Below are 11,889 nucleotides of genomic sequence, written 5' to 3' on the forward strand. Positions count from 1 at the left end.
TAGATCAGAGTTTTTCTTCTCCTAGATGGGCTACCCTCCAAGGTTTACGAGCCCCATCTACCCGAGGCTATCTGGTTTTAAGGTGCCAGTGACTCGCCTTCGCCCCTTCTCCTGTTAGTCGAAATGGCCTGACCAGGTCCACAAGTTGGTAAACCCGTCGTGAAGGTTGGAGTTTGACTTTAGTTGTCAGAGGCTGTTTGAGACGCACGCCGAAAAAGGCATTTAAAATGATGTTGAGAACCCATTCTCAACACCACCCCTTGGCTTTGACAACCTTCCGCGGCCACCAACTCTATAATCGACAAGTGCTGGTTTTAATTTTTCTCCTTTCACTTTTCTGCATACCTCACATTGGTCTAGGTGTATTCGAATGTCTTTGCCCATATTGTGCCATGTGAAGAAGTTCTTCATCTTCCCTTTCGTTTTCTTTATTCCCATGTGACCAGCATATAAGTTATTGTGGGAAGCTATAAGAATCTCTTTTCTATAGACAAAAGAAAACAGGAGTTGTAAGTGTTCTTGATCATTGGTGTTGTTTCTCCATTTTTGATAAATTACACCATCTTTCAGTATGAGGTTGTCCCAGTTGCCAATACTGTCTTGTAGCTGGACTAGGCTAGAACATGAGTCTCTCTCTGGAACTTTAGTATCAGCAAACTATTGATGAAGTTTGTAGTCTGGATCTTCTTTCTGGAAAGGACCCCTGCAGGTCCGGGTGTTAAAAGAATAGGCCTGCAGCAGCGCTAAGCTTGTCGTAAAAGGCGACTAAATAGTGCTCAGAACCCTTATCGGGGGCTAGGGCGCTCTGCCCACAGAGTAACTGGGATGTGTGCCCCAGGTGGTTGAATGGGGTACCCCTGGCGTGTTACATGCTGGGGTTGTCAGGCTATAATATGGAAAACCTGACCGCAAACCATAGTGGTGCACCGTGTTGGGAAAGATGCCACGTTCCTCGCACGTTAAAGAGCCCTGCTGTGGTATTCGATAGGAGTAGGAAACTTTGCGCTCCGCCACAGGAGGCTAAATTGCCCGACCTTACCCATCCCCCCTTTTTCAAGTGGCAATCAAAATTTGTCGACCCTATTATCCTTGTGACCCATCCTTTTTTTTATTTCATGTTCATTTTATCATCCATTTCATGTTCATTGTCTGAATATAGCTGAAATATTGCTGCTCGGACGTTAAACCCCAACAAACAAACAAACAAAATCTTATGACAAGTTAAAAAGATATGGACTGTGCATTAACGGCTGTATCGATAGGTTCTCCAGGCAGGTAATTTCGTTACACGCGTATACAACCAGCAGTAATCCACTAGTAGTTGCAGGCTACTATATGGAAGAAGCTGATTCCAGAAAAGGGTGCCCAAACCATGTGCGAGGCGACCGAGGCACAGAAAACGGACATGTAGCAGAAATGCAAAATTTTTTGAGAGAGGAAAAATCATTCATTTATGGCAGAAGTATGGCAAATCAAAGAATAGATATGTTCTGGAATATTTCAGAAGACAATGTTGCCAGATTTGGATTGATAAATTAGGAGCCTAAGCAGATTAGGGTCTTTTTGACTTTGGAATTCTAGACAGATATATATTACAGTTTTGCTGCTTGCCCCCTCTTCATATGAACTTACTTTCAAAATTCAGGTAACTAGCAAAGCATATGTGTAACGAATATTTCTTGTTTTGTACAAAATTAGTATGTTTATTTCGTCGTATTTTGCAAGCGAAATTTTCATGATTAAACAGGAAAATGGAGACTTATTTTCGCCGCCAGAGCAAATACGTAAAAGTTAATGCTCAGAATAGGATTAGTACAAGTATGGGTCTAGGGGTTGGGATTAATATAAGAGTAGGTAAGAGTTAGTATTAATGGTCAAAGTGCAAGCTTCTTTCGGTATTTGATAAGGAACCAAATGATAATAGATTGAATGTGACTCGTCCAATAATAGTATGTGATACCATTTGCAAGGTTGAATAGGGTTTTATGTTACTTTTTCCTTTTTATTTGTCTTTCACTTAGCCATTTAATACTGACAGTTCGAAGTAAAGTAGACAGTAGATGTACATTCATATGTGTATTTAATAAATATTAATTTAACCTTACAGGCAGATTTGGACAATACAATGACTACATGGAACACACATCGTATTCGCCCTACCAAAGACCAAAATTATCTTCACGGACGTTCAATGGTCATGTACATGCTTCCTGCCTCCTATGGGACTCGACGGTATCTATTTGAAGTTGAACAAGTTAAAATATATGTCTGTAAAACCGAATGCATTTTTCCAGAGATTTTGTGATGAAGATATCTTAGAGCTCTGCCTTATTTACATGGAAGAGAACAGCTGGACTTTGCCAGCAACAATCGACGAAGTCTTACTTCTGTACTCAAACCTTAGGAATTGCTTTCTACATGACTTGTAATCAACGCAATTATAAAAGATTATTTGATGATCTGATATATATGCCGTTTTGTTCTCATCTTAGGTCAAATTGCTTCCTTTTATTCCCGATGCATAGTGCAACGAAAATGGGATGCCAAAAGTCTGCTTCCATCTGTCTCTCCATCATTCACACTTTCTTCTAAACACATGGTTTTAGAGACCTTGTTCAAATTCATTCTGCGCGATTGTTAGTAATACTAGATGTGATCGCAGCTTCAACTTAATTGTGGGGGTAATAATAGGACTTTACTCTTCGTTGCAAAATCAGTCAATCTGATTTCAATTATGCCATTGGCATTTTAAATTTTATGAAAAGCAAAAGATGTCAAATAAACCTAGATTTGTTGAATTTATACGACCGGGGAAAAAAATCGGTCCTATTATGCAATGAGGATGTCGTCGTCGTTGTCGTAGTTAGTTTTTTTATGCGATAACTTTAGATGTAGTGAACTAAATGAAATTTTAATATATTGTTCATTGCTTCTAGCGGCAGCTGTGTATTTTATGGGTCACTGGCCCCTACCGTTTAACATTTGCAAAAAGGGGGACAAAAGGGGTAAATTATGTCTTTATTTAAAATGATGTAGAAGGTTTAATTTTTATTCAATTTTAACGATTCTTTTTTTTAATACGTTTCTTATAAAATTCTGTGTTGTGAGTTTTGACCAGTTTAAAATACCGTTTGACATTTTAGTCTACAGGAGGCCTGAATGGGGCCACACCCTAAAAATCTCTTTCTTCATTTTTTGTCATTTTCAGGGTATCCTACACAAAACGGCCTTCGGATTTTGATCCGTTATTAAAAATAAACATATGGGTCAGAGAGCAGTTGTTTTGTATGTATCTCAAAAACCGTTAAGTTCAATCAACCTCTGACGAAGTAAAAGTGTTCAGCATGATGAGATCTATATGTGGTCTAATTGTAGTGAAAATATGTTGACCCATGTTGGATTTATCCTTTTTGGACGTTTTCCTTTGCTGTTTTTTGATGTTATTACTTTCAAAAATCTTCTCCTCAGAAAAAAAGCTCCAAGACTTCAATGAAAGTATGTATGATTGTTTCTTAGGGTATCTTGCACAAAATGACAGTTTGGATTTTTGATTTGTGAAAAAACATGGCCCCTGTTACTTAAAATAGCACATAGGGGTCAATATACATATTTTTGTGCAAATAACCCAAAAACAGTTGAATTATGCAAAATTCTGATGGAGGGTAATATTGTTCACCTTCAGAACACGGGCCGAACATGGCCATCGTAACTGAAAATAGGGGTCAAAATCCTTTTTTGACATTTTAAAAACAGAATAATAAAGATGAAGGCTACTAAAAAGATAAACATTATGTTCTGAGTTAACTGGCAGTATTGAAAGAGTAATCAAAAGAACCAAGGTAATAGCGGTAATCAACAGAGTGTAATCCAGGGACAAATACCACACATGGAAAACAGACACATACAACAAAGAACACAAAGTAACTAAAATCATACATACAAAGTAACAAAAACAAATGAGCAACTCGCAGGTGCTGTAGGGATGTTGCCACAGATGAAAGGAAAGTTGACAATCATGAATGAAAAGTCATCAGGTTTGTTGTAAAGTTTGGTCAACAGTTTTCCGTTACCATCGATTTCTAAGCGTAGGTCAAGATATGAGGCTGACCTCACAGTGTCTGTTGTATCCTTTATCTCACGTTCTTTGGGGTAGATGCGATGTATCAAATCCCCGATATTAGGATTGTTTAAAGATAATACGTCATCTGAGATTAAAGGATCTAGCTAAACGATATTCTTTCTTTCGGATAGGATCAGCTATAAAGTCACATAAGAGTAAAGAAATGGGTCAGCAAGTAGAAAAGCATAATTTGATCCCATTGGAATGCCGACCGTTTTTTTTTAAAAACGCGTCCACCACACTGGACAAATATGTTGTCGATTAAAAATTACAGCATTTTGTAAATATCTTCTTCTGCATATTTGGAAGATGATTTGGAATTATTTTTCACAAAGTATGAGGAATCTCTACCAAGAACTATATAATATATCCAGGTGTACCATTTTTTTTGGAAAAACATCGATGTATAATGTTTTAAGAAGGGATTTTAACTGAGTATGGGGAATAGAAGTATACCGTGTTGAAAAATTATAGGTTTTAATGCTATTATATTCTGATAATAGTCTTGAACTGATTGTCTCTAAAAGATCTTTCGAATTTTTTTTTCAGGATCCACATTGAATTGATACCACTACGGGAGTAACAAGTGTTGTGGTAGGACTGCAGACCCTCTTTGACAGCTGCAGAGTATAGACGTTAAAAATTTTGAAAGAGATTTGGTGGTACATTTTGCAATTCCAGCTATGTAACCTTGTTTGTATTGATTTTTGTGGAGTTAGGAATCCATTACATAGACGGTAAATCACAATCATCGTCCTTGGTAGAGGACCAAAAGAGGATAGCACAGATTTATGGTTTTCCACAATTTCTTCTTTGGAGAGTGTGGTAGCAGTATAGGTCTTATCACTGCTATTATTTTCTACGTCTACCTCTTATAATAAAAATTGGATGTAAAACATTTTGCAGACAAACACAATGCTGTTTTGGGCTTATCTGCTGGTACGACAACATATTTGTCATGTATAGTAGACAATGTTTTTGCTACATTGGGGTCTCTGAAAACTGATGTAGCATTGGCACTCATTGGCCTACTTAAAACTTTCATTCGTTTCAAAATTAAAGCCCTCACGGCCTTTAACCACTCTGACAGAATTCTAATCAATGTCTTCGTGTTCTCGTTTTCTCCATTTTCTTGCGTAGTCCTCCACGGCATCCATAAAAACTTAAAAGTTATAATTCCAATTTATGGAGCGTGGTTCACGGTATTTGGGACCTTTAGAAAGGATTTTACTCAGAGATTCGTTTTCAATTATGGTTAAATCTCCCGGAACGACGTGACCCAAAGAACCATTTTTGAATGGAGAGTTTTTGCAAGAACAGTCAGGTGTTTTAGCCTTAAAGTCCTCAATCTCGAGTTCTGCAATAGAATTTTAAAATTGAAATCACTTCAAAATGCAGTGGTGTCAAAGTAATCTGCCGAGAACATAACCCTCTCCCTGTAAAATCTAATCACTGTGGAAAAATCTTACACAAATAAACGAACTTACATCAGTTCAAAAACGCCCGAATCCCTTGTTAAAACAGTTTCAACTGTTTAAACGTGATACAAATGTAAAAGAAAATGACTACTAGCAGTTAACTGACATGCCAGCTCCAGACCAGTTTAAAGCCGCAAAAGTTATACCCTCACCGTATGTAATATCAATCCCAATTCTTCCAATGCGGGTGGTGAATCACGATACATCTTCAGTCCATACATAGGAGCTCATTTACTGATGTTACTTTGTATGTATTATTTTTGTCACATTCTGTTCTTTGTTGTGTTTCTCTGTTTTTCATTCCTGGTCTTTGTCTTTTGATTTCCGCTAGAATCTTGGTTGTCTTGCAATTGATCACTCTTTTTTGAAATTTAAAACACTGTTAGAAATACAAGCAAATCGAACCAATTGTGATATGTAAACACCATATAATATATAACAGGATGGTGAGAAGTGGGCGTCACCATCTAAAAACGGATAGTTGACAAAAGATGGTACAGAAAATAAACACTTAACTCAGAAATATGCATTACCTGTTACACATGTTCAGTGGGTTATGACTGTGGTCATATACATATAAAAACCATAAATGTAGAACACCCTTATTATCATCGTCCTAGAAGGACTAACAGATAATGTAAATTCGGACAGACAGACAGACAGAAAGAAGGACTGACGAACAAAACTGGCATACCCTGAACTTCAGTTTAGGGGTATAAAAAGTGTTTTCTACACCCTTAGGCCTCCTTGGAATGGGAAATGCCTTTTAATGCACTTTTAAACTCAAAACTATTTTCAATTGCAGGGGTTGCTCATGACTCATGGTAAATGTAAATGCAAAGCTGTTACATGTCAGACAAATATACAGAAAAGGTGAATGCATTATACAGTCAAAATTGTTTTGAGTACAATAAAAATAACATTAAAATGAAACAATGTCTTTATTGATAATCGGGTGTTCTTGGCACATAAAATTAAAACAAGATGTTGAACCCTACATCATGCTAAGGATACCCCCACTCAACAATTTCAGTCAAAGCTTTGAAAGGAACACGGTACAAATTATCATAAGAAAGCAATATACCATATATCTAAGTATTCCCTGCAATAGCAGCTGATTAGTTTGTTTCAAAAATTTACATTATGCAGATATAAAAAAAATTACAAAATAGATTGGTAAAATGGAGGTATTAGCAACAAACCTGAAAAAAGGGAGACATGGTACAAGTCATCATGAGAAAGTAATATACCAAATAACTAAGCATTCTCTCCTGTAGAAATTGTAACGAACGGACAGACAGACAGACAGACAGACAAGGTTATTGCAGTATATACATAAAAAAACAAAATCATAAAGCATGTTCCATAACTATTAGCTGGAATGTCACACCTTGGTCTACAGATACATACATGTATTACCTCATTTGCCATTTAGATTCAGCTACAGGACTCCATATAAAATTTATACATGTTAACAAGATTAAAATTAAGCATTATTGGAACAATGTCTTATTTGCAAATCAAATGTACAATCTGATATATATTTATGTATTGATGGAAGTCTTATCTGGTCTGCCGATACTTCATTGCTATTTAGCTTTAGCTTTAAGACTCAATATAAAATTTATGTTTACAAGTTCATAATTGACATTATTGCAACAATGTCTTTATTGCAAATCAAATGTATTCTTTATCCATATAGAAGTAAAATAAAACAACAAATAAATAAAAGTGAAATTGGAGTTCACACTAAACAAATCAAACATTTAACAAGATCACAAAGTCTTTTAAAACATCTCATTTGCTATTTAGCTTAAGCCCGAACTAGTGTAAGGTTTTTTTTTAAATCTATGAAAATCATCAATTCTGATGTTAAAGAAGAACAATTCTTATAAGGAGATCATATTTGTAGATAATGTTGAGCTGAGTTTAATTTTGTCAAGTAAAGTTTTCTCAACCACTTGGATTTTTGTAAAGGAAACACTGTGAAAAATTATCAATTACGATATTAAAATGGTAATATACTCATGATAATAGTTAGCTTAGAAAAGAGTCGTATAAAAAAGCAATATCTTCATTGCAAATATCATGTATTCTCATTTAACAACATGATGATGAACACCAAGTGATGATATGTTTACACAATATCCATCATTCAAAAGTTCTCGCTTAGGATGTTGTCAAATTCTGAACGGAAATTCATAAAATTTCATATATTTTGGATAACTTTAGTATACATCCGCATGTGTGAGCAATTGGCCTCCTTTGTAGGCCCTGCATAACTGCAAATTCCACTTTAATACACTTACTTATAAACAGATCTGATCCAGTAAAAAACCTAAGGAATTTTTTCAATGTTCCATGATTTAAGTTCTTCACATATTTTTCAGGTAATTAGGTACTTCTGATGATTGTGCATCCATTGGTTCTGTAAACTGGAGAATCTGTACTACCTTTTTATTGGTTGGTTCTAACTGTCCATAAATATCATTTAGATCAATTCATTTTAATCTTATGTAGTTATTAGCAAAAACATCTTTCCAACAATCTATCACAAACCTTGGTGATTGTAATATCTCTTTGTGGGATATTTCTTGCAGGATAACTTTATAAGTGTCATTTTATGGAATTTTCTTGCACTCATGAATCTCCAATTCCTCAATTAAATCATCCATGTCTATTTCTGAAAAGTTTGAACATGCTTTAACAAAAATTCTTTATCTGGTACAGATACAAAATTATAAAAGTCATTCATAAGCTCTTCCATCTGACAAGTTTTATGACCCAACAGACATTGTGAAAGAAATGTTTTGATATCTGAATAGGCCAGTATCCAGTTTTTCTGAACCCATATACCAATATACGTGCAACTGATTTCCGTTCTTCTTCACCAAAGTCATGGCGTAGTGTTAGTACTTTAACTGTTCTCCCAAGAGTATGTTCTCGTAAAACAACTGCCAAAACTCACTTAATAAGTCTCTTAATACACCACCTGAATCTTCTGCCTTTTCAGTTTCTCCATTTGGTAGAACTCTTGTAAATGATAGAGGAATGTCACATATTCCTGGATCTTTGAAATATCCAATCATCTCTATCAAGGATATTGATCCACGATGCCCCTGCCAATAATGTTTATAACCATTTGAAGCTTCATAAAATTTAAGAAAACAAGGGTAAAAACCATGAATACATGCATTATTTTAATTCTGAAGTGGATGTAATTTTTTTGTAGATAAACCATGCTTTTCATATAGCTTATGATATGATAGTGGGAGAAAAGTGCAGAATTTTGAGAAGGGAAGGAAAGGGAGAAGAGGAGTAGAGGGAGAAGGGTGAAAGGGCCCAACTGTTCACCCCTCATTGCTATGGCACCTCATTTGCACTTACCAACTTATTATCAATCAAGACTTTAATTTGGTCATCAGTATGGCCTCTTGTCTTTAAGAAGGAAATAATTTCTTTCTCCATATCCATAACTGGACTCCCTGTGAAATGTAAAGAAACAAATAATTTTTTGTACTCAATAATATTAAAAACAAGAGGCTCACAAAAACCTGAATCGCTTACGGCAAACAATGCCCTATGAACTAAGCAACGAAGCAAGGCACATTATAAATTTGCTGAAAAACAATCTAAAGATGTTAAATCATGGCTTAAGCCATTTACAAAATTTTCATAATCATCATTTCCGGTGTAAACCAAATATTGTTGAAATCCAAACAAGCGTAAAAATTTGCCTGAAAAATTTCAATTTTTGTTTTATTAAAATGGCCATCCAGAACATATTTGTTGTCATCCCATTCAATTCCAGATACAATGTTTCCTCTAAAAACCAAAGATCGTTAAAATTAGCAAGTGTAAATATCGGGCGGGGGGGGGACGTTACCACAATACAACTTAGAGTATCCTGTTTTACCTTTACAATAGCTTTTCGGTCATTATTCTGCATTTTCTAAACGCGACGTTTATATTTGGACTTACTGCCCTCACCCATTGTATTCGAGAAGCAATTTTTCCCATAGCAAAAAAAATATATATTCATTTCATAGAATTTAGCAATCGTAATGTCTTTATATGATGTCTAAAAAATCCAAAGGATAAAATTTTATTAATTTGTGCCATTTATAATTTTTTTGGAATAAAGAAACTCGTTTATTTTGTGAAAATAAGTAATAGGGTTCTTTCTTGTGATCTTGAACTTATTGATATTCTAGACAAAAAAAATAAAGACAGTTACGATTCTTTATCAAGAACATTTGGGAGGAGTGAAGCATGTTTATGAATAAAGCGGCTTTCAATTTGTGATGTGGTGATGCTTATGGAACTGCATTCTAAATATCATAGACCTATCATATACGTTGTTCATCTTCAACTGATGTAAGCAGAAAAACATTAAATTTTTAAAGTCGATTGACCGTGACTGGAGGATTTATGCATAATGCGGCTATGAATTTGTAATCAAGTGATGCTAATGCAACTATACACCAAGTTTCATTGACCTAGCATGTTTAAATGAATTTATATCGGGCACTTGTTTCTACGATTTTTTTCCATTAGCGGTGGCGGATCCAGAGGGGGGCCAATGTTTGGCCCTGTTTAGTGGGCCCCTCTTATGAAAATTTCGGGATCCGCCATTGATCAGTACTTATATATGAAGTATATATAAAGTAAATGGCTGTATTATCAACTGGGTCATGTATACTTATGGGCAGAAAAGGCATCAATATCCGGTTTGTGCATGTAAATTCAGGAACTTAAAAACAGTATAATGACAACTTCATTTTCGTACAATTCGAAAAATGTGATTGAGAACAGAACTAGACTCAGTAACGTTTTTGATTAAGTTAAAAACATATCATATTTTTTTCCAAAATATGAATTGTCAAAACAGTCAACAGAAGGCGCTCCAATGTTTACGAAAGTACCATTACCCATAAGTCCATGCGATTTCCCAAACGACCCAAAGACATTTCGGACCACGACAATCGAACCATTAACCGTGACACGCGCAATAACGTATATATATATACGTGTGTGTGTTTTCAAGTCATGTGAATATCTTCTATATGCATGTTGTATTTGTTGCCTTGTATGCAGAGGATATATATATGCCTTGCAAATCCTATTCAATTTATTTATTGACTAAAATATGTTTAAATCATCAAATCAGAGCTGACAAAAAATATCAAACTAAGTTGTTTTTTATTAATGTTTCTTGGGGAGCGTTAAAAGGTTTCACCTTCGTCATATTATAAGTACTAATGGGAAAAAATAAAATGCCAGGATGTGAAATAAAGAGAAAACCTACGACAAAAATACATTTCATTTTGTAGGTCTTGTCGACATGCACCAGATTTACAAGGGGAAAAGAAACGCCCAATAAAATTGAATGTGGTTCACAGGGGCGTAAATAGGCCTGTTTTATTTGTACGTAAAATTACGGCGAGGGGTCTCGGTGGGGGAGGGGGGGGTCGCTCAAGGCCCCCAATCAGTCATTGCATAAAACCTTTATTTTATCTTTAAAATGTGTGTTTTTATTTTTGTTACTTTTTCCGAAAGTACGCAACTGGTTCACTATCCCCAAGTTGGGGACATTTAGCCGAGTTTTACGTCCCAAAGTTCCAATTCAATAATTACCCCACAAATCATGAAGTAAATATGACCGATTTTAATGAAATAAAGTTTGTTAAACTCCTAACAGTTTCGTACATATGAAGTTCTAATTTGGAATCATAACTTAACTCTTTTGTAGTTTTCGAACTATTCCGATTTAAATCATTTATTCAATAAATCTTACAAGGCCTCCTCTCAAAATGGGATACATGATATGGTCACCCCCTTTCAATATTTTATAAAACTAGAAGTTGTGTCCATGAGCCAAGCACGTGGAGCCAAGGCATGCTTCCGATCGTTTTAACCAAGTCGCTCAAGCAGAAAATGTAGGTCAAGGTGACCTAATTCATAATTAATCCTGTTGTACTACGTGTAACCGAGATCTATCTACTGATCAAGTATGGAAGCCAGAATATATATTTCCAAAATTCCCGGGCCATAATGATTTTTTAATTACAAAGCTACGCCGAGTGTAGCATGATACCACAGAGAATATTGGGGGACCTATATGGACAGTAATTTGCCTTGGACACATGAAGAGAATTGTGGATTGTCTACGCATCTTTGGCACATGTTAGTACATACTGCATTCTTTAAAAAAAAACAATGCATGATTTTTTTTTCAAAATCAGACAAAGAATCAAAAGTTAAACTTGTGGTCATACATGTAGCCCAACT

At 35.4% G+C, this 11,889-nt stretch overlaps 1 pseudogene; it reads right to left on the minus strand.

Moving 5' to 3' along the window:
• Window positions 1–222: 222 nt before the first annotated feature.
• Window positions 223–8,704, minus strand: LOC148606527 (uncharacterized; annotated as a pseudogene).
• Between the last annotated feature and the right edge of the window lie 3,185 nt (window positions 8,705–11,889).

The sequence above is a fragment of the Perna viridis genome, chromosome 9 (assembly GCF_037379345.1).
Source record: "Perna viridis isolate PV_CMFRI_1.1 ecotype Kerala chromosome 9, ASM3737934v1, whole genome shotgun sequence".
Classification (NCBI taxonomy): Eukaryota; Metazoa; Mollusca; class Bivalvia; order Mytilida; family Mytilidae; genus Perna; species Perna viridis.